General features: G+C 46.0%; 1 protein-coding gene across 2 annotated transcripts in view; it reads right to left on the bottom strand.

Moving 5' to 3' along the window:
* OSBPL10 (oxysterol binding protein like 10) overlaps nt 1-23,172 on the bottom strand; it is a 315,527-nt gene that overhangs the window by 220,608 nt on the left and 71,747 nt on the right. The gene's annotated exons all lie outside the window — the stretch shown is intronic.

Raw genomic sequence — 23,172 nt, forward strand, 5'->3', positions numbered from 1 at the left:
TCAGAAGTCACTCAACAATTAATCGCAGAGAATAACTTAACATGAGTGCTATATCCCCTTTACACACACAGCGTTAGACATTGTGCTTGGGGCGCCTGGGTGGCTCAGTCGGTTAACGCTCCAACTCTTGGTTTCGGCTCAGGCCGTGATCTCACGTTCTGCGAGTTCGAGCCCCGCGCCAGGCTCTGTGTTGACAGAGCGGAGCCTGCCTGGGACTCTGTCTCTCGCTCTCTCCCTCTGCTTCTCCCTCTCTTTCTCAAAATAAATGAGTAAATAAACTTTAAAAAAAAAAAAAAAGACAGACAGACAGACAGACTCAAGTCAAGTCCTTGGGCGGAGGAAGAAAAAAGAAGACTGAAGCCTCCAGTCGGCAACGTGAGCCCCGAGGACATCTCCCCCCACCAAGTCATGTCGCCTGGGGCAGCCGGGCAAGCACCCAAGCCTCTGTCACTCGCCTCCCACACAGAGAACAGGCAGGGCAGCTAAGCATCGCAAAGCCAGCAGAGGGTATGCGACCAAAGGAAAAGAACCAGAAAATTAGAGACGCATGTGTGCTGTAACTGGGGATGGGAGGAAAGAATGGGACAATTCACCCTGGCAGCAGCAGACCTAATGGAAAAAAAAAAAGAAAAAGAAAAAAAAAAAAACCTTAAATACCTTAAACAGCCTCTGCCAGCTACGGGAGGCTACGAGCGATTGGAATCGAAGGCGGCAGATAGAACCACCTACTGAAAATCCTGAGTTTGAAAGATAAGTTTTGCAAGAGGGCCCTTCATGGATTGGCAGAAGAACAGAACGAGGTGGAAAAATGAACTGGGGAGCCGGAAGATTAATCAAGGCACTCTCGCTGAACGCAAGAGGACCGGATTTTAAAGGTGGGGGGAAAACGGATTTTAAAGGTGGGGGAAAAACGTGATGCAACAGAAGTGTCAACACCCATCTCGTAGCACCTTCCACAGGGGAAAAAAGAAAAAAAATAACAAAACACTGTGAAGGAGAAACGTTTAAAGAAAGAAGAACCAGGGGTTCGCCACAATTAAAGAAAGGGCTAAGGCTTCGGGCCGAAAGAACTCACAGAATGCCAAGAAGGTCGAATGAGAAAAAGCCCCTACCTAGAGATCTATCACAGTAAAATTAATAATTGAAGGGAAAGAACACATCTAAAAATTTCCAGAGAGAAAAGGCAGAAAACCTATAAAGAAAAAAATATCAGACTGACATCAGAGTTTTCAATAGTAATACCAGATGCCGGAAGACAACAGAACACCTGCAAACTGCAAAGGAAATGAAATCCTGCCATTTGCAGCACCGTGGATGGAACTGGAGGGTCTTATGCCGAGTGCAGTCAGTCAGAGAAGGACAGACACCGTATGTTTTCACTCATATGTGGGTCTTGAGAAACTGAACAGAAGACCGTGGGGGAAGGGAAGGGGACGGAGGGAGGCAAGCCATGAGACTCTTAAATACAGAGAACAAACTGAGGGGGGATGGGGGGTGGGGGAGAGGGGAAAGCGGGTGACGGACGTTGAGGACGCTCATGGACGTTGATGGACGTTGAGGACGTTGGGATGAGCCCTGGGTGTTGTGTGTAAGTGATGAACCACGGGAATCTACCCCCAAAACCAAGAGCACACTGTATACAGTGTATGTTAGCCAATTTGACAATAAATTATATTAAAAAAGAAAAGAAAGAAAAGGAGACCACAGAATATTTTCCAATTGCAAAGGAAAAAATCTTGGAATCCTTAGTTTGGTGTTCAGCTGATTTACCATTAAATGTAATGGTGAGGGGTGTCTGGGTGGCTCAGTCGGTTAAGCATCCGACTCCTGACTTTGGCCCAGGTCATGATCTCACAGTCATGGGATCAAGCCCTGCATCAGGCTCTGCACTGGCAGTGTGGAGCCTGCTTGGGATTCTCTCTCTGCCCCTCTCTCGCTGCCCCTCCGCTGGTCACGTGCACACACACACGTGTGCTTGTTCTCTCTCCCTCTCTCAAAATAAGTAAACATTTTAAAAAATAATTAAAAAATTAAAAAAATTAAAAGCCCTAGCGACGTACTAAGGACTATTTTTAAAATGGTAGTTTATAAACCAACAAAGTTAAAAAGTAAAACTTCTTAAAGAAAACAAATAATTTACCATAACACTGTCCCTTCCTGTTCTTCAGCCGGCCCCTGCGAAAATCTCCATCTCTGATCTCTTGACCACTTTGACTAATTTCTCACCGGCCCGTTTTTCTACTCATCCCCTGGTCTCCCCTCATACCAAACCCCATTATTCCCCCAAGAACTCTCCTCACATATCTCCACCCCTCAGGTGGGTCCTCCAGAGAGAAATTATACAGTATAGGCAATCTGTTGGCATTTAAGGCAATTATTTTATCTCTGTTACACTAATATAGATTCTTCTTAATTAATCTCTATGCCCAGCGTGGGGCTCAACGTCATGACCCCAAGACCAAGAGTCTCATGCTCTACTGACTGAGCCAGCCAGGTGCCCCAACACTGGGATCGATTTTTAGATATTTATTTTACAATCTTACCATTTCTCTGATGTCAACTTTGGGAGTTTTTAATTTAACTCTTTTGGGTATTACAGGTAATGAGAAGGATGGCTCTCTCTTTTCTAATTGTTCCTTATTTCCTTTTCTTGCCTGTTTACATGGCATAGAATGTTCTGACGTAAGTGAGCAGGCAACCTTACATCATTCTTGTCCTAAGTGGAAACATGTCTCCGTATTTACCATTCAGGATGATATTGGCTGTTTCAGAGAGATATACTTCACTCTAATAAGGAAGTGGCCATTGCTAATTTATTAGGAATTTTTTTCTTCAACGTTTATTTATTTTTGGGACAGAGAGAGACAGAGCATGAACGGGCGAGGGGCAGAGAGAGAGGGAGACACAGAATCAGAAACAGGCTCCAGGCTCCGAGCCATCAGCCCAGAGCCCAACGCGGGGCTCGAACTCACGGACCGCGAGATCGTGACCTGGCTGAAGTCGGACGCTTAACCGACTGCGCCACCCAGGCGCCCCAGGAATTTTTTTTAATGTTGACTCATTTTTTGAGAGACAGAGCATGAGTGGGGGTGGGGCAGAGAAAGAGGGAGACACAGAATCCAAAGCAGTCTCCAGGCTCTGAGCTGTCATCACAGAGCCCGACATGGGGCTCGAACTCACAAACTGCGAGATCATGACCTGAGCTGAAGTCAGTCACCTAACCAACTGAGCCACCCAGGCGCCCCAATCTAAAATTATTTCAAAATCAAAAGGTTAATAAAAAATAGATGTTGACTTTTGTGCAATATCTTTCGGCATCTATTGAAGTGATCAATGAATTTTTAAATACTCTTTTAGGGGCGCCTGGGTGGCCCAATCTGTTAAGCATCCGATTCTTGATTTTGGCTCAGGTCGTGATCTCATCATGGTTTGTGGGTTCGAGCCCCACATCAGGCTCCAGGCTGGGAATGCAGAGCCTGCTTGGGATTCTCTTTCTCTCTCTCTCTCACTCTCTCTCAAAATAAATAAATTAAATTTTAAATATTCTTCTAAAGGCAAAAGTCAAAACATAAAGTTTTCCTGTGGATCTCCCCACATCCATTCTCACTCACATCTAATCCATTTTTCCTCTGCCTAACATAAAGATTTTTCTTAAACTGCAAACGAGGCCATCACGTACTCCTGATCAGAATCCTTAAATGGCTACCTGTGGCATTCAACATAAAATTCAAAATCCTTAACGGGCCTAAAGACCTTGCATCACGCAGCTTGCCTCTTCTCATCTCCTCTTCTAATCCCCTCCCTGTCCCCTCTGCTACTGCCACACTGGCTAGCTTCCTGTTTCCAAGTCTCTCCTGCCTCAGGGCCTTTGCTCATGCTGTTCCCACTGCCTAGAAACCTGTTCCCTACTCTTGACCTGGCTAGTTCGTGTCCTTTCAGATCTCAGCTCTGAAGTGTCTGCTATCCAGCGAAGCCTTCCTCCCACCAATCTACACCAGGTCCCGTCACTCTGCCCTAGAGCATAGTGCTTCCCAAGTAGTCTCAGAAGCCATCATGTTTGTAATTATTTGTGGGATTATTTGTTAAAACACATGCTCACTAGACTGTAAAGTCTTTGAAGGCAGGACCACAGTGGGTTTCTCCACTGCTGCCCGCTCAGAGCCTAGCACAAATGACCAGCACAAAGGCATTTAACATGTATTCAAAATACCACATCACTCTGAGCAAATCACTTAACCTTTTGGTGCCTCCGTTTCCAATCTGTAAAATGGAGCTAAGAAGACGCTGCTTCCTAGAGCTGTACTGGGGCTTGTGTGTGATCCCACGGTTTGTGGGTTCAAGCCCCACGCATCGGGTTCTGCACGGACATCGCAGAGCCTTCTTGGGATTCTCTCTCTCCCTCTCTCTCTCTGCCCCTGACCCGCTCAACGTGCGCTCTCTCTCAAAAACAAGTAAAGAAACATTTTAAAAAAATAAATAACGACAAGGAATCCAAGGCACCAAGAAGGTCTCCCCCTTACCAGACCCACACAACCAATCAGCAGCAAAGAGGGGAGCCTAAGCGATCTGGCCCCTAACCACTACCCTATCCCGCCTCTCTCCAAAAGGCAGGAGCAAACTAAATCTTCCACCTCAGAACAGGGGGCCTCAACTTTAAAGAATCTAAAAGCAGGGTCGTAGCAAATAGGAAGGAACACCGCTCAGGAAATGTCGAATGTTCAGCCTGGAAGCCAAAGGTACGATGTTTGCGAAAACCAACGAGCTAAGCCCGTCCGGGAGTAATTTCTCCTCAAAGGATTCTGCAGGCAGCTGACGCCTGGAAGGAGGGAAGGCGAGGAGATAAAAGGGGAAACTCTGAACCTCACTCCCCAAGGCCACCGGGCTTCCCTGAGGAGAGACCGCGCATCTGGCCTTGACCGGCACCCTTAGCGTTGGCTCGTTCCCTCCCTGGTCCTTCCACACCCAGCTCTCTGTATCCACTCTAATCCACTTTTTCCCACCCAGCCTGAGCTTTATGGCTGGACCACCTTCCGCTGGCGTCCCAGGCTGGCAGGAAACCCAAAGCTCGGCAGAAGCGTAAGAGCCACCCCGTCAGCAGATCCCAGGGCTGCGGAGAAGAGACACTACAGGCCCAGCAATTAGCTGCAGTCACTAATGCAAGAATTGGCCAAAATGATGTATGGCCAGCACATCAGGCTGCCACAAAGGGCCCTGGAAAAGTACACACATTTCCAAAATGAAATCCACTTGCTGGCTAGCTAGCTCTCCCTGGCATTTAATAACACCAACCCGGAAGGGTCACACCTATAAAAAAAATGCCACCCAAAACAAGATTAACATGTCACCTGTTCCTCGAACACACGCTCCAAGGGTTCCACGTAACCAGACCCGCCGGGACCACAATCCCCCATCCAAAAACAAAACTGCCTGGAGGTCGTCTGGGTCCGCCCGGGTGGCTGTGGGCTCTCTGGGGAACACAGAATCCCAAGCGCAGGACAGAGTGGGCCAACATTTCCGCACGCTCTCACTGTCCACAGACTCCCAGGGAACCTGAAGCAAAAGCACTCCCACCCTGGTCTGACCTGGTGGAAACAGCTGGTGTTTTGCCACTTGAGCTCAAATAAAGGTAGAACGCCCCCGATTTTCTGGGAAGAGGGAGGGGAAGAGGGAGGAAGGGCCTGGAGAGTTAATGGACAGAATTCTGTTTTGAGGTTTTCTCCAAAGAATTTTTCTCAAAAGAGACGCAGCTACAAACACGTGTCTGCAGCTGCCACGTGAGCCCAAAACAAACATCTGAGCAACCAAAGAATCAGGTAATCAAAGTATCTACCTTGCAGGACTTCTGTAAGGATCAAATACGTTGTTATTTGTAAAACGCTTAGAATGGGACCCGGCCCATAGCAAGCACAGTGCATATACATACACATATATGTGTGTGTGTGTGTGTGTGTGTGTGTGTGTGTGTGTGTGTGTATGTATGTGTGTGTGTGTATATATATATATATATATACATATATATATGTGTGTATATATATATGTGTGTGTATATATATATATGTGTGTGTGTGTATATATATATATATGTGTGTGTGTATATATATATATATATGTAATTATTTTCCAGGTAACATAAATTAGGAAAATATTTACCAACTACTCTTCTGAAAAATCCCACTCTTGGGGCACCTGGGTGGCTCAGTCAGTTAAGCGTCTGACTTCTGCTCAGGTCATGATCTCACAGTCTGTGAGTTCAAGCCCCGCGTCGGGCTCTGTGCTGACAGCTCAGAGCCTGGAGCCTGCTTCAGATTCTGCGTCTCCCTCTGCCTCTGCCCACCCCTGCTTGCGCTCTGTCTCTGTCTCTCAAAAATGAATAAATGTTAAAAAAAAATTTTTTTTTAAATCCTACTCTTGCCTCCTACATAGCTTATTTTTTCAGAGGGATGCGTTTCTGATCTCACACTGGACACACATGAGTGTTACCTCCTATGGCTCAAGTCACATGATGACAGCAAACTTATCAATGTGCCAAAGAGCATGTGACAGTCCACAAAGAGCAGCATGTCAGAGACTGCTCATCTCAATAATAAGATAATTCCTGGGGCGCCTGGTTGGGGCGCCTGGTTGGCTCAGTCAGTAGAACATGTGACTCTTGATCTCGAGGTCATGCGTTCAAGCCCCATATTGGGTGTATGGCTTACTTAATAAAAAAATAAGAAGTTAAAGCCTAATGAGAGAGGAGAATAGAAATTAATGACTATCCACCAAATTCCAAACATCAACTGTATTTTCCAAATCTGGTTTGAAATCTCGATTACACCACCTCCAAAAAAAAAAATGTCTAAGATTCCTTAAGCAAGGCAGTCAAATGTTGCCCGCCAAGGAACTGTCACTTGATTCACTGTTCTGGCCCTTCCCAACACCTCAACAAAGGGAAAGCCAGGAGAGACAGAAGAATGAAGAGACGTTTGTTCACCACTGATGGGAACAGTCTAGCCTGAATTCTGAACGCCAGTCGCGACTGTTTAACTTTATGAATCTACGCAGCCATGAAGCGAAATGAGCTGGGGGGTGTCCCCCGAGGCTATTCTAGATCTCACAAATGGCACTCAAGACCGCATACTCGAAGATGTACATTATGCTCAGATGTGGGGAGGGTGCCCCATCCCTTCCGTCTGCCCTGCACATCACCTGCTGTTTCAACCTGCCAAACTAGAGCAAACAAACAATCCCTTCACAATAAGCGAGCCAAGCTTCTTCTTCTTTTTTTTTTTAATGTTTATTTTTGAGAGAGACAGACAGACAGAGCATGAGCGGCAGAGGGGCAGAGAAAGAGGGAGACACAGAATCCGAAGCAGGCTCCAGGCTCTGAGCTGTCAGCACAGAGCTTTGATCTACTGATTGATCGTCGTCAGCATATTCATGCTAGGTCTGTCTGTCCCTTCCAGAGATGCTTCAAATCTCCCGATGGCTGTCTGGTTACAAAAGGTTTGTAGTGGGTGGGAGGTTGAGGATCTTATCCTTTAGCTGGGAGTTAACCAGTTGCAGGCAGGTTAGGACTCTGGGTGAGCAGGCTCTAGATTTTAATTCGTTTCCCGGACTCTCGCTCCTTCCCTCCTGATGTACCTCCGGAAGCAGGACTCGAACTCACGGACTGCGAGATCATGACCCGAGCCAAAGTCAGACGCTCAACCGACTGGGCCACCCAGGCACTCCAAGGGGAACCAAACTCCTACTCATCTCTTTCCACTTGGTTCTTTGAATTTCTGAGCCTCCTCCACAGCTGCCTCCTAAATTGCTTTTCATAAAATATATCTGACCCCCCACCGACTTGTATCAACCTCAGCCAGAAATAACCCCTTTCTCATCAGCTCTGCCCTGAGCAGGCTGATGGAGCTGAAACAGTGCGGACTCATTTGGGGCAGTGGCTGCCTCTGCATCTTTATTATTATTTATTGTTATTTTTGTTGTTGTTGTTGTTGTTGTTGTTGTTGTTATCAGCTACCTATCTTGGCCACCTAACCTGGAAACCCCTTTGGGGCTGTGTCACTTGATGAGGCCTCCCTCTGGGCTTAGCAACAGCATCGCACATACAGAGGAGGCTAAGACAGGTACCCTGATGGGCCCACGGAGAACGATCAGTAAATAAAAACTAGTCCCTTCATTGCCATCATCCTCATTTACCTATTATCACCACTGTCACAGCCAGAATATAAGGCTCTCGAAAGCCAAAACTATTCTCCATAAACAAAGACATTTTCGATGCTCAGGGAATATTTACAAGATGCCGCGCCAGGCTGGGAAAACGTTTAAAATCACCGATCTGGCATCTTGCCCAGCGTGCTTATCGCTGACCAAAGACCAGCCAGTTAGCAACATAATCAATTCCCAATCATTCAGGACCTAATTTATCGATCTAGGGACCATCCCGAACGCCCTGTCCTCTTTCCCCACTGGCCCCTCGTCCTCTCTGAGCAGGAAAGAAACGGTGAGAACCACATGTGCCAAGCGTGGCTGACCACCAGCACACGGACCCGAGGTTCAGAAACCAAAGGGGCTATACCTGATGGCGACAACGATGTTTCTAGATCATCCGTGGCTCACAAAGAACCCACTGAAGTAAAACTTAATCTTGAAAAAGCATCACCCAAGTCATGGAAGACAGCTTGCCTGCCAAACCCACTTCTGTAGACACTATGTCGAGAGAACTTTTGCGGCTCTGAGAAGCAGGACATTTCTCCAATCCTCCGGAGAAGCAGTGAAATTACACAGTCGGACTCTGAATTATTCATGTCACAATTTACCGAGAGGTCTCGGTTAGGTCGTAAGTCACACCCAGATGCGATGCCACTCACCCACCCAAGGGTCTGTGACTGGGGATGAAAGGAATGTTGAGCCTACTGTTTGTGAACATCCTCTGTACCCAAGGCTTTATTCCAGAGAAGCAGTGGGGAAGGCTCGTGGAGAGCTCTGACGCTGGGGAATCAGTCCAGAACGAGGCTCCAGTGGGTGGGTCAGAGAAGCAGGGAAGTCTGGGAAGAGCTGACTGCAACGGTCCAGGCAGAGATTCGTGTCTGCAGGTCATGCACAACATGCACGGATAGTTCACACAGAAGTCCTTCCCTTCTTATTTGCCAGCACGCTAAAGGAGCCCCCGCCCCCTTCTCACCCACCTGCAGCCTGATAACTTGTTTCTCTATGAGCTGATTTAGAGGCAAGGTGACCAGCCTGGGTGACGGCACCAGGAGTCCTTTCTGAGCAAAAGCCTGCTTTACATCTGCTGCGTGCGGCTCACTGGTGAGGACGAGGTCAAGGAAAGGGCTGGAGAGGAAAACCGCCACTTTGGTTTCCTATTCCTTTAGGCTGTTTGCTTGCCTCTAAAGCATTCTGTGATCCTCTGGGTTGGGGCAGTCAATGCCCGATATAATATTCCATTTCCATGAGACAGGATGTTTTTTAAGCACCTGGAAGATATTGATCTGCTACAGATGATGGCGGCACTTTAGGGCAAAGAGCTGGAGAGAGGAGACGGGCAGCCCCCCCGGGGCAGAGCTAGGAGCGTTGTTTGATGTGGCTTTCACTTAACTGGTGAAGAGTAACCAACAGGAAACCCTGAAATCATCACCTCTACAACAGCATCGTCAGAGAGCTGAGCCTGTAGACATCAGGTCGCTGGAGGGACATATCATCCAGCTTAGAAAGAGGTATCCTAAAAGAACAGAATGTTGAAACATACTGAAACATAGCTGGCATTCATCAGGATTTTTTTTTAATGTTTATTTATTTATTTTGAGAGAGACAGAGAGAGTGTGTGAGTGCAGGAGGAACAGGGAAAGAGAGACACATAATCTGAGGCAGGCTCCAGGTTCTGAGCTGTCAGCACAGCCCCACCCAGGGCTCGAACCCATGAACTGCGAGATCCTGACCTGAGCCAAAGTCAGATGCCTAACCGCTTAACCGACTGAGCCACCCAGGCGCCCCTCATTGGGATTCTTAAATGATGGTGTTCATTCCTTTGCCTTTCTCTAGATGGAGCTCAGGAACCCTGCCTCTCAGGTTAGTGAATTAAGTAACTGCAGCTCGGGCATCACGTTTTCCACTGCATGCTGGGACCTCTGGTGGCACATTTCCATAACCACTCTCCTTTATACTGGAACTACTGATGCAATAAATCATTTTATCACCAAGACCTACAGTTTCTAGATAGCGCTCTCTACCAAAAGAAACCTATTGGCTTTTGGTCAGAACGGCAACTTGACTTGGGTTTTGGCCATTTTTGAAGGTACCTGGAGTTCGGTCCTGGGAAAAAGAGCTAGCATAATGGAAAATAAAAGACCTCATTAACTCTATGACTCTTGTGGCTAATGAAAGCCATTGCTGGTGCAGCTCGAGGTTAGAAAAAAAAAAAAAAAGGAGAGGGAACGTCTCACTGAATCGCCTCCTCCCAGCCAATTACTTCATTAGCAAACAAGAAAAGAAATGCAAAGGAACATTTCCATACTGACTCATTGACTCAGCACAACCACTCTGGCACCCCAGCGATTTCAGATCAAAGGAGCATGCTGGAACGTCCATAGACCCTCAGCGTCCACATTAGCTTCCCTTTCCAGAGCTATTCCCCACATCCCAGGCGAGACAAATGCACTTTGCCGTCTGCGAACTTCACATCAATCTACTTGAATCGCTCCCACTCCGAACAGCAGAGCTTTGAAACCAACCACCTAACACCCTTAAGAAAAAAAAAAAAAGCTGAGAAGTTGAAGACACTGAAAAGGAAAGTCCAGTAGCTCCCAAGAGGCTGGCTTCCCTGCAACTGTGGAAGACAACCACCTGGCCTCCTTGCCCTCTGGCCTTCAACACGGGGACACAGCCTTCAGTAAATGGACAAGGCATTTGCAGAATTCAGAGGCCAGAAATCCAGAGGCTCTCTCTCCCCGCTGAACTTCTTGGCAAAAAGAGAATGTACGATGAATCAAACAAAGGTGGTATTGAAATACTGCTCGGACCTACATCGCAAAATGTAATGAACACCCGCCACTTCCTTCAAACGAATCCATAAGTCTCCCAAGACTTCCCAATATTTATAGCATGTGCAAATTACCTTCCTAATAAACCACTTCATGAATTAAAGGGCCCCTACTTCCTTTATTCAAACCATTATGTAATCCAGCATGCTCTCATCTCAGGCCTGGTCCAGAATAAAATGTTCTCCTTAACCAGAGAACATTGTTTCAAGGTCGGCCCACCTGGGCTGCTCCTTTGATACTTTTCACTGCAACGGCACAGCCTCTCGGGACACCACAGCAGGGTCCCTAATTAAACACACGACCACAGGGAGCTCAGATGGGGCCCATCCTGCTTCAGCCCTCTGTCTGAGGTGGAACCACAAGGGCACACACGGCTGATTATGTTCAAGGCCCAGGGCAGACAGAGCTCCTAGAACAGGAGGTGGCGAACCTTTTCTGGAAAGGGCCAGAAAGCGAATACTTTAGGCTCAATGTGCCATACAGTCTCTACTACAACTACTCCGTTCTGCTGATCTAGGACCAAAGTACCCATGGATGACAGTAAACAAATGCCTGTGCCTGTGTCCCAATAAAACTTTATTTGTAAAAAGGCAATAGGCTGGATTTGGCAGATCACCTTGAAGCTACTGTTGTAGATGAGAGGAAAGGTGTCTTCTGAGCCTTTAATCACCTTGCCCAGGCCAGTGACTGTAGGTCTTATGGTGAAATCTCCCCTCACCCTTGTGGGAGTGGCAAACACCATTCAGCTTGGTTATTTCCACCTCTACAACTTTCTTTTGCCCTGTTTGGGACATAAAGTGCCTTAAGCAGGGAACATTCAAATGCCAGTCATTCTCTTTGTGTATATATGGCTACATTACAGAAATAGTTGACTTTGGTTGGCAGGCCTTGCTTACAAACAAGAGTCTTAATTTAATAATACAGATGAAATTCCAAGTGACAGAAGGTCAGGCCCCATCGGGAATTTCCCTATCTCCTCCATGCAAACAAGCATTGATAAAAGGTGCTTACGTTTGACGTCTGCAAAAGAATGTGAATGCACTTAATACCGCAGAGAGTTAAAATGCTTAGAGATAATTAAAACAACTTTATGTACTTTACCACAAGAAAACAATTATTTTCTAAAAAAAATCTTGTGAAGGGAAAAACACTGATAGCCACAGGAAAAAAACTGCAGTAAACAGGTGGTCAAGGAGTTCCAAATGGGGGAAACAAGCCAAGTTTTCTAAACTGTCAGAATGAAATGCAAAATTAAGGAACCCAAGCAGCTCTGGCCCTCCTCCAAGGCCAAAAGCCAAGTTCATCATACACGTTTTCTTTACTGAAGCCTTTACATATTTTGAGCATGCCTCGCCTGTGATGCTGGAATTCGTTAGCCCACAATATACTGTTTTACTACAAAGAAAACTCTCAATAAAGCTGTCATCCAAAGAAAGAAATTCAGCACTGAAAGGGACCTTGGACGATACGCCACTCGGCAGTTGTAACCTTTTCTCGTCGCATTGGGCATGATGGCTGATGTTCAAAGCATGATGGATAACTCGAGATCCACTCCCATGGTTTTCCTCGTGCCATTTCCCTCTCTGCTGCTCAAGAAAGTACTTCAGAAGATGAGTAAGAGTGGCATTATTGTATGAATAACCTTGAATCCAGTCTAGTTTTCCTTCTATGTAAGGCATTAGCAAACATAGATACCTCATGTGTGGGTGGGTGTATACACACACACACACACACACACACACACACACACACACACACACCAAAACACCTACACCCATAACAGCATGAGTGAGAACTGGTGTATAATTCAATCTAACTAGAATTCTTAAAATACCTATGGGTAGATATGTCCTAGACTCTGTGCTCTTAATTTATTCCAAGTTGCTGAGGGAACTTAAGTAACTGTCATAGGCTCCATGTAGGTCTTTACAGATCAAGTCAGAACGTAGAAATGGCCACATGAGTACTAGTTTTACATACCCAAATAAATAGACAAGCAAAAACAGACAGTTTGACCTACCTGTGCACCTATGAATTCAAGCTAACTCAGACCACAAGCTAGCTTAGAAAAACTTAGTATACTGGCAAGAAAAAGTGAACAAAACACTATACACATATATATACATACACACATATATACCAAACTCTCCGAAAATTCTAGTGGTTACTGAAAGGAGCAAATGTATTCAATACCCCCAAAAATATAATATGTATTCCTACGCCCTTGATCTTGTCACATTTCTACCCACCCAAATCTAGGAGAATGAGAAATTTTCATATTCTTGAAAAATCAAGAACTAAGCAGACTTGTCTTAGTCTATTCAGGCTGCTATAACAGAATGCCGCTGACTGGATGGCTTATAAACGGGAATTTATTGCTTACAGTTCCAGAGGCTAGGAGAGTCCATGGTCAAGGTACCTGCAGAGTCAGGGTCTGGTGAGAACCGGTGTCCCAGTTCACAGATGGCTGTCTTTATGCCGGGTCCTCGAATGGTGGAAGGGGACAAGGATCCTGCTGAGGTCTCCTTTATAAGGGCACTAACCCCATTCAGGAGGGGTCCACCCTCATGACCTAATCACCTCCTCAAGGCCCCACCTCTGAACACCATCACACTGGGGATCAGGTTTCCACATAAGAATTTGGGAAGGGAAATGGGGGACACAATCATTCAGTCTACGGCAAAACTATGACCATTTCTTCCTTTGGTCTCTAAGCCAGTCCTAAAGTTAGTTCAGTTGTCTCCCTGGAGTAGCACTGCCCAAAGTGTGTGTGTGTTGACAGGTGTCAGGGAATGAAAGGGTGCTATCATCGGTTCTCTGTGAGAAACCACCCTGACTGAAAGTGAACAAAACGCCAGTTTCTTCACTGCGTGACTTATCAAAGCAGAAATACGCTGGTGCTCACTGCGTGGCCCCACAAGGACATGGCAGCAGGTAGTGTTACTAGCCATAGGAGTTTTGTGGGCAGTATATCTCATGGAAATAGCGTTCCACGGAACTCACTTTGCAAAACGTCATAGCGAAACTATATCCACAATGGGGCTCTCCTGTCCCATTATGTGGAATCATTTGAGCCTGGTACTCTAGCCCTCAGTATCAAATTTTTCTAATTTCCTGGAGTCTAAATAGGAGGACTGTTAGGATCCACATGACCCACTATAACTATGCCATGTAAGTAGTCACTAGCCATGTGCAGCTATTTAACTCAAGGTGATGAAAATTAAATCAAAGGGGTGCCTGGGTGGCTCAGTCGGTTGAGCCTCTGACTTCAGCTCAGGTCATGATCTCACGGTTCGTGGGTTCAACCCCCACGTCGGACTCTGTGCTGACTGCTCAGAGCCTGGAGCCTGCTTCGGATTCTGTGTCTCCCTCTCTCTGGGTCCCTCCCCCACTCATGCTCTCTCTTTCTCTCTCAAAAATAAATAAACATTTAAAAATTGTTCAAAAAATTAAATTGAAAATTTTAAATCGGTTCTTCAGGGGCACTTGGGTGGCTCAGCTGGTTGAGCGTCTGACTCTTGATTTTGGCTCAGGTCGTGATCCCAGGGCTGTGGGATCAAACCCTGTGTCAGGCTCCATACTGAGTGTGGAGCCTGCTAGGGATCCTCTCCCTCTCTCTTCTCTCTCTCTCTCTCTCTCTCTCTCTCTCTCTCTCTCTCTGCCCCTCTCCCCCACTCACATTCTCTCTGTCTAAAATAAAAACATATTAATTAATTAATTAATTAATTTTAAAAGTGAGCTCTCCAGCCATGCCAACCACATTTCAAGTGCTCGACAGCCACATATGGCTACTGGCTGCAGTACTGGGGCAGCACGCCCAGGGATCATTTCCATCACTGCAGACACGTTCTAACAGCGTTGCAGTAGAATATAAGCTCCCTGAGTTCAGGGATGTGTCTGTTGTGTTTTCTACTGTACCCACAGCTGCATCAACCACAGTGCTTTGAGCACGGCATCTTTACATCAATAGTTGTTGGCAGGTAACAGGTAAGACGGTTGTCTTCAGTAAGACTTGCCCTGCTCTGCAGTCGTTCTGACCGCCCCCTCCCCTCCCAATTCCTGTCCTCAAATTCTCTAGTGACCAAACATACTGCTCACCTCCACACGGATGGACCTTGAGGGCATTATGCTAGGCGAAATAAGTCAAAACAAGACAAATGCTGTATGATCTCACTTATATGTGGACTCTAAAAATGCAAACTCAGGGAGCCTGGGTGGCTCAGTCAGTTGAGCGTCTGACTTCGGCTCAGGTCATGATCTCGCGGTCCGTGAGTTCGAGCCTCGCGTCTGGCTCTGTGCTGGCAACTTGGAGCCTGGAGCCTGCTTCGGACTCTGTGTCTCCCTCCCTCTGACCCTTCCCCGCTCATGCTCTGTCTCTCTCTGTCTCTCAAAAATTAATAAATGTTAAAAAAAAATTTTTTTTAAATAAATAAAGCAAACTCACAGAAACAACAGATTGGTGGCCGTCAGGGCTAGGGGGTGGGAGAAATGCAGGGATGTTAGTCAAAGAGTATAAACTTTGAGATATAAGCTGAATAGGTTCTGGGGTGCCTGGGTGGCTCAGTCGATTGAGCGTCCACTTCAGCTCAGGTCATGATCTCACGGATCATGAGTTCGAGCCCCCGCATCAGGTTTCATGCAGACAGCTCGGAGCCTGGAGCCTGCTTTGGACTCTGTGTCCCCCTCTCTCTCTCTGCCCCTCCCCTGCTCAGTCTGTTTCTCTGTCTCTCTCAAAATAAATAAACATTAAGATGAATAGGCTCTGGAGATCTAATACACAGCATGGTGACTATAGTTAACAGTACAGTATTACATACTTGAAAGTTGCTAACTGTTCTCACAATAAATAAATAAATAAATAAATAAATAAATAAATAAATACCAATTACGTGAGTGATAGATGTGTTAGGTAACCTTATTATAGCAACTATTCTGTAAGATACACAGATCACCACAGAGTACAAACCATCACATAGTACGTTTTAAATCTATACAATGTAGTATGTTAATTATATCTCAATAAAGCTGGAAAAAATATCTCCTCAGCACGGATCTGGCATTGTCTCCAGTTAGTAACTAATGTATAGCAAGTTTTTATTTCCTCTCGCCCACATTGTTCAAATTCTAAAAAAAAATTTTTTAACATTTATTTATTATTGAGAGACAGAGAGACACAGAGCGTGAGCAGGGAAGGGGCAGAGCGAGGGGGAGACACGGAGTCCGAAGCAGGCTCCAGGCTCCGAGCTGTCGGCACAGAGCCCGACGCGGGGCTCGAACCCACAACCTGCAAGATCATAACCGGAGATGAAGTCAGACGTTTAACCGACTGAGCCACCCAGGCGCCCCTCAAATTCTATCAAAAAGGCTAAAACACACAGTTCAACTCAGAAGGCGTACAATTCTAGAACATTTTTAAATTAGTCAACCTGCAAAAACCAAGGTGCTTGTGTTACACATCTTTCCACCCACATATTTAATTCTAAGGTAAGAAGAAAATGTCCCTTGTCACTTTGCCTTCCTGGTTGGGGGGATATGGCAGGTGTAGGATGAGTACCAGCCCCTGCCCTTAAATGCAGAGGGATCCGGGGTGACAAGAGGTCTGTCCCAAGTGTCAGGATGCCTTTGTTCTCCCGAGCAGAGCACAAGGGAGAGCAATACATCTCACACCTTCTTTAGCCACCAAACCTCCCCCTAAATTGACTTAGCCTCTTACCACCACTCCCAAAAGTGACCGTTTTCCACAGTCCACAGAGCGGCAGTATGTTAATCAGTGTAATAAAAATGTAAATGTTTGCTCCACTCAATACTCTTACAGATTGAAGTGGACATTTTCACAATCACCTTTTTCCCCTACCATAAAAGCTCTATAAATCCGATATTAATTACTTCTCAGGCACCTGTTAATCTCCCTCTTTCCAACGAACAAAATCAGAGGGGTTTTTGTCTTCTTGCCAAAGAACTCAACAGCGCGGACTCGTCCACCTGGCCCTTTCCTGAAAATACCGCTTATCCGTCCTTTTGCATTTTATTTTAACTCTTCTGTTTAACAAATGTTTTTATTGTAAGCCTCAATTCCTATTAAGAAATCGACTTAGGGCACCTGAATGGCTCAGTCGGTTCAGCGTCCGACTCTGTATTTCAGGTCATGATCTCAGGGTCCCTAAGAGTGAGCCTGCCTTGGGCTCTGTGCTAACAGTGTGGACCCTGCTTCGGATATTCCCTCTCTCTCTCCCTCTCTCTCTTTCTCTCTCTCCTTTTCGCTCTCCCCCTCTGCCCCCTGCCCTCTCCCTCTCTCAAAATAAATAAATAAACATTTTTTAAAAGAAATACAGGGACTAGATACATCTTGCTAAATACATCTCTTTTACTCCAGTATTTAGATTTTGAGAAATGTATTTCAAGCCTCTCCAAAAGCATTAATTCTAAGTAATGTCAGCTCTGTCTCCTTGCATCACGTTACTTCACTTGTGCACATCGATACTGTGACCCCAGGAAGGAAGGCAACAGGACACTGCAGAGTAAGAGAAGACAAAGTCACTGTGGCCAGGGATCAGCATCCCCTGGAGAGTCAGTCACGAAGTCACAGGAGAGGGCTTCCAGAGGTACATCAGGAGGGAAGGAGCAAGAGTCTGGATAAGAAATTAAAATCCAGAGCCTGCTCACCCAGAGTCCTAACCTGCCTGCAACTGGTTAACCCCCAAGCTAAAGGATAAAATCCTCAACCTCCCACCCACTACAAACCTCTTGTAACCAGACAGCCATCGGGAGATTTGAAGCATCTCTCGAAGGGACAGACAGACCTAGCATGAATATGCTGACGACGATCAATCCATAGGTCAAAGCATATAACCTTGACTGGGCTAAGGCAAGCTCTTTTCCTCCTGGGATTCAGCAGGATTACGGCATTCTCTGCAAGATATAAAGATAAGCCTAAAGATCCTAAGGAAATAAATTTAAAGCCCACATCCTCAATGTTTGTGCTAGTTTTGAGAAGAGGTAACTTCTGAGTTACTTCATGACTTTGAGATGTTTAAAACACTTGAGAAAGGGGCGCCTGGGTGGCGCAGTCGGTTAAGCGTCCGACTTCAGCCAGGTCACGATCTCCCGGTCCGTGAGTTCGAGCCCCGCGTCGGGCTCTGGGCTGATGGCTCAGAGCCTGGAGCCTGTTTCCGATTCTGTGTCTCCCTCTCTCTCTGCCCCTCCCCCGTTCATGCTCTGTCTCTCTCTGTCCCAAAAATAAATAAACGTTGAAAAAAAAATTAAAAAAAAAAAATAAAATAAATAAAATAAAACACTTGAGAAAATCTGCTCTGCAAAATGGATAAACGTGATTTATTAATACTCAAGGGTTATTAGAATACTGAAGACGACCTTGCTCCTTGGTTTTCTTATCAACCTTAGTTAAGGTCTTTGAAAGAAACAGATTCTTTAAATCTGCAATTCTAGTTAAAATGTTAAAGGAGTCTGGTTAAATCCGTAAGGTGCTAAAAGCCTTAAGAACGTTAATTTGTTAAATTTAGAAGTGAATGTTAGTTGATAAATAAGCGAAACCCCTCCTAACGTAAAAATTACCAGTTTATAACTAAAATGGCTATAAGTTGAGGTTAAGGCTTAAGAAATAGCATGTTTTGAAATTCACAATTTTAATAAACTGAGTAATAATAATTGAACAAAAACAACTCACTGTCAATGTTCCCTTCCACGCATAAAAGTCATCCTCGGTGAGTAAAAACACACTGACAATTCACTTAGCTGTTATGTTGTTATTTTAAACCTTCTTTTGGGGGTTTTAAAAAAATAGTAGTAATAAACTAGATGATGGTGGCCAGGGAGGGGAGTGCGGGGATGGGTAAAGTAGGGGGTGGGGATTAAGAGCACACTTACCACGAGAAGCACTGAGTAATATATAGAATTGTTAAATCACTATACTGTACAGCTGAAACTGATAACACCATGTGAGAATTACACTTGGATTACAAATAAATAAAAATTAAAATCGGGGCGCCTGGGTGGCGCAGTCGGTTAAGCGTCCGACTTCAGCCAGGTCACAATCTCGCGGTCCGTGAGTTCGAGCCTCGCGTCGGGCTCTGGGCTGATGGCTCAGAGCCTGGAGCCTGTTTCCGATTCTGTGTCTCCCTCTCTCTCTGCCCCTCCCCCGTTCATGCTCTGTCTCTCTCTGTCCCCAAAAAAATAAATAAACGTTGTTTAAAAAAAAAAAATTAAAATCAAAAAAATAAAAAGTCACTGCCAAAAAAAAAAAAAAAAAAAAAAAAGACAACAAGACAAGTGCCCTGGAAAATTAAATAAGGCCTTCTTAGAAGACAGATGCAAGGGCTGTTTTTCATCTAAGCATTTGGAATGGAAAATCCCCTCTGAAAGGAAATTCATTGACAAGATGATAAGGTGGTAGCATCGCTGGAACCTCTGCCAAACAGGAAAGCAACCGGAACTCAGCAAGTCACTGGTCCCGCTGCCTCCTACCGGGCCGCCGAACCTGTACGGATGCGGGAGGCAAGGTCAGTGCGTACGGCAGACCAGGCGAGACCAGGGTCACAGGGCCACACGCACCTTAGTTCGTAATGTCATGTGGAAGACAGGCCCACTAATGCTACATCATCTAATTCCTCCAGAAAATTCTGATCTGTGATGTTCACCCATATCCAGATTTTTAAATGAAAGCATTTCATTTTTAAGTCTTGGCAATTAACGACTGAAGACATTTGCACAAGCAAAACAAAACACATAGGTGGACCACAAATGGCCTATCCCAGGCCTATCTGTGGCTATTGATCTACAGGATGAAGTTAAACTCCATAGTGAGCCTCTCATAACCTGATCCTGCCTGCCTACCAGCCCCAGCCCAGCTCCTCCCTAGTCAAACATCCTGCAATTCCTAAAGATGATTCCATTCCCTGCCTCTGGGCCTTTGCTCATCACCTTCTATGCAGAATGCCCTGACCTGTCCACCTGACAGGATAGCCTCTCTCATAGACTCTGTTCTGCTGCTCCCGGGTAGATTCGACCACTCCTTCTCTTGCCTCTTACACACACCTGAGAGCATTCCTAACACTTTGGTACTGACATAGATACGTCTGACACCTAAAATATACTTAGAACAGCAGTTGGCAATGGAAAAGACCAATCTAAAACCCAGATGACTTCAATAGGATTCCCTCACTGCAAAAAAACCCCAGAAACTTAATTTGAATTGGCTCGAGCAAATGCAGAGGTGGCCTACCGAAGGGGTTTAAAGGGTTGTCACAGAAGCCAAGAAAGGTAGCCAGGCCTTAGAAACACCCCGGATGCAAAGACTGGAAATCCAGCCACCTGAGAGGACGCGTTCATTCTCTCTGATTCTAACCTCCGTTTCTTCGGAGATAAACACAACTGTCCCAGTTCCTGAGGTGGCACCTTGCAGACATCCAGGCATTTGCCTACCTTCATTATCTGTGTCTCCAATTCAAAATCGCCAAGAGAAGGGAATACATATCATCACTGAAGGCCCACGAGAAGCAGTTCGCAAATAAGGAAGAATGGCCTCCAGACTGGACCTCCCAAACTGCTTGCTGAGTAAGTGGGGTCGCTCTCCTGGGCTCAGGAAAACAAGGATGTACAACACAGGCGAGGCAGGTCTCGTCACCAAACCAGGCAGTGCAGGAAGCCCAAACACGCGCACTTTTGACTGGAGGATAATGGCACCAACAGCACAGACTGCAGCATATGGACGTCCCGTCAGGGTAATACATCTTAGCTACCGTAATTATCCTCTATTTCATTCCAGAGAGAAGGAGAAGTCCAACTTCCTGTACCGCCCAGAGCAGCAGAGTGATCACCGTATGCTCTGAATCGCTGGTCATCCTCAGTGCATACTCGCTTAAGAGACTCAGATATAAAACAATTTTTAAATGAGAAGTGGAGAACATTAAAACCATAGAGAAGGTACACAGAGTGGTGGTTGCCATTGGTTTGGGAGGGATGCACGGGTGGGGCACAGGGTACTTTAGGGTGGTCAAACGATTCCATGTAATACGATGATGGTGGATACATGACATGCATTTGTCAAAACCCATAGAGCTGGACAACCCAAACCGTGAACTTTGATGGTCTACAAATTAAGAGAGAAAATAATTTAGAAGGTCGTAGGATCCCAGGAAAGAATCCAGACTGGCAAGACAATTCTAACTCTTACAAATATATGAAACAACCTCACTGAAGGAAGTGGGGGAAAGGTACTGACCTAAGTAACTTTGCAAATGAGCGGAAGACTAAAGACACAAGAAACAATACCTAGGCACCGTACTCTAGCTAGCAAAGTTGTTTCCCGTGGGGGTATAGGTTAACAATTCTAATACAGCCAGGCATGTATACTAGAATGGAACAATTACATCAATGGCCATCGGAGGGTATAAGCCAAGTTTCTCACTGTTCAAAAGGGAATTTACAAATACACAAGAGGAGCCTAGAATGATCCATGCAGTAATGTGTCAGAGTTGGGGACATCGAGATGCTAAACACGAGTTAAACTTATGCATAGATACGGACGGGTTACACACGGAAATATTTATAACTATGTGTGTGTGCGCGCGTGCGTGTGTATATACAGGTTAGCATTGAAACGCTTTTTTCCTCTGTCAGCGGAGAGGACCTACAAGAACTGACACCCTTACAGCAATAAGCACACCCAGCACCCAGATCTTGGTCTCTAATGCCCATTCTCCGATAAAAGGACCAAGAGCTCCTTGGAGAAATGGTGGATTCTAGGACTGGGGCAGGAAATACACAAGATGAGCCTGGAGGGGTCTTACAGTGCCAGAGAGTAAGGAAATGCTCAGAAGCAAACAAAAAGGCCACAAGGATGGGGGCACGTGAAAGTGACACAGAAGGTAACCGAAAGCGTTTCCAACGGCCAAAGCTGGAACAACTGTAGCAATGAAATAAAGTAGGGTTGGGTCATAACCCAAAGTAAAAAGCAAATACCCATGATTCCACACTGACATGACTAAAGGAACAAACGGAGAAAAAGAGACAAATCTCCCATGCGGAAGAAGTCCAAATAAATGACGTAAATACTCTCCTCTCGAAGAAGTGGAGGAACGCTCCCCACTCCTGAAGCGTGAGCTGCACACAGTGACTTCCTTTCAAAGAGGACAGTCCGAAAGAGCAGGGAGAGCGGAGCTTTTCGGCGGGGAAACCGGACCGACACGACTCGAGCCAGGTGATCAGTTAACAGCAACGGTCTTAAATCACAGAGATACACGCACCCCCGACGTGACGCGATGAAAATGGCACTTCACCTCTGCGGTCTTCCTCTCGAAACCCGTAACTCCCATCTCATCGTGAGAAAAACATCAAACCCATTCCAATAAGGGGCATCCTACAGTCTCCCGACCAGCAGTCCTCAAAAATGTCCAAGCCATCAAAATCAAGGAAAAGTCAGAGAGAGAAACTGTCACAGTCCACGGGAGCCTAAAGAGACATCACTACTAAATGTTAACGGGATACGCAGGACGGGATTCTGGAATGGAAAAAGGACATCAGGTCAAAACTAGAGACATCTGAACCACCATACGCTTCCGTTCATAATAAGGTGTCAGTGTGGATTCATTAACTGGGACAGACACACCACATTAACATAAGACGTTAATGACAGAGAAGCTCTGGGGGTGGAGGGGGAGTCCACAGGAACTGTCTGTACTCTCTGCTTAATTCTTCTGTAAATCGAAAACTGTTCTCAAAAACCAATAAAATCTATCAACTGCTTTTTAAGTGGGAGGAAAGGAGGAACGCAGACCAAGGGCTTGTTGGTTTTCAGAGAGCGTGACAGCGGTCCAGTCCCCTGGCTGGCTTCACGCGTGGCTCTGTGTCGCTGGGGTGGAATCTTCCTCTCAGCGCCGCACGCGGCTCCAGACGAAACCTCATTACCTCTAAGATGCAGCTGCTGCCAGTCGGCAGCAAGAGCTTTCTGGAGCGCCAAAGAGAAGCTATTTTAAGGGACAACCAGGGACTGCCAGACAAATCGCAAGCAGTTCACGTGAGGGGTTCACAGGGTGTGAAAATCACTCGGAGCTTTCGAAGGAGCAGACACGAAACGAGGGTAACCCTCGCGCGAACACTTCCCCAAGAACAAGGGGCGAGGCCCAGGACCGAA

This window comes from Felis catus, chromosome C2 (assembly GCF_018350175.1).
Source record: "Felis catus isolate Fca126 chromosome C2, F.catus_Fca126_mat1.0, whole genome shotgun sequence".
NCBI lineage: Eukaryota > Metazoa > Chordata > Mammalia > Carnivora > Felidae > Felis > Felis catus.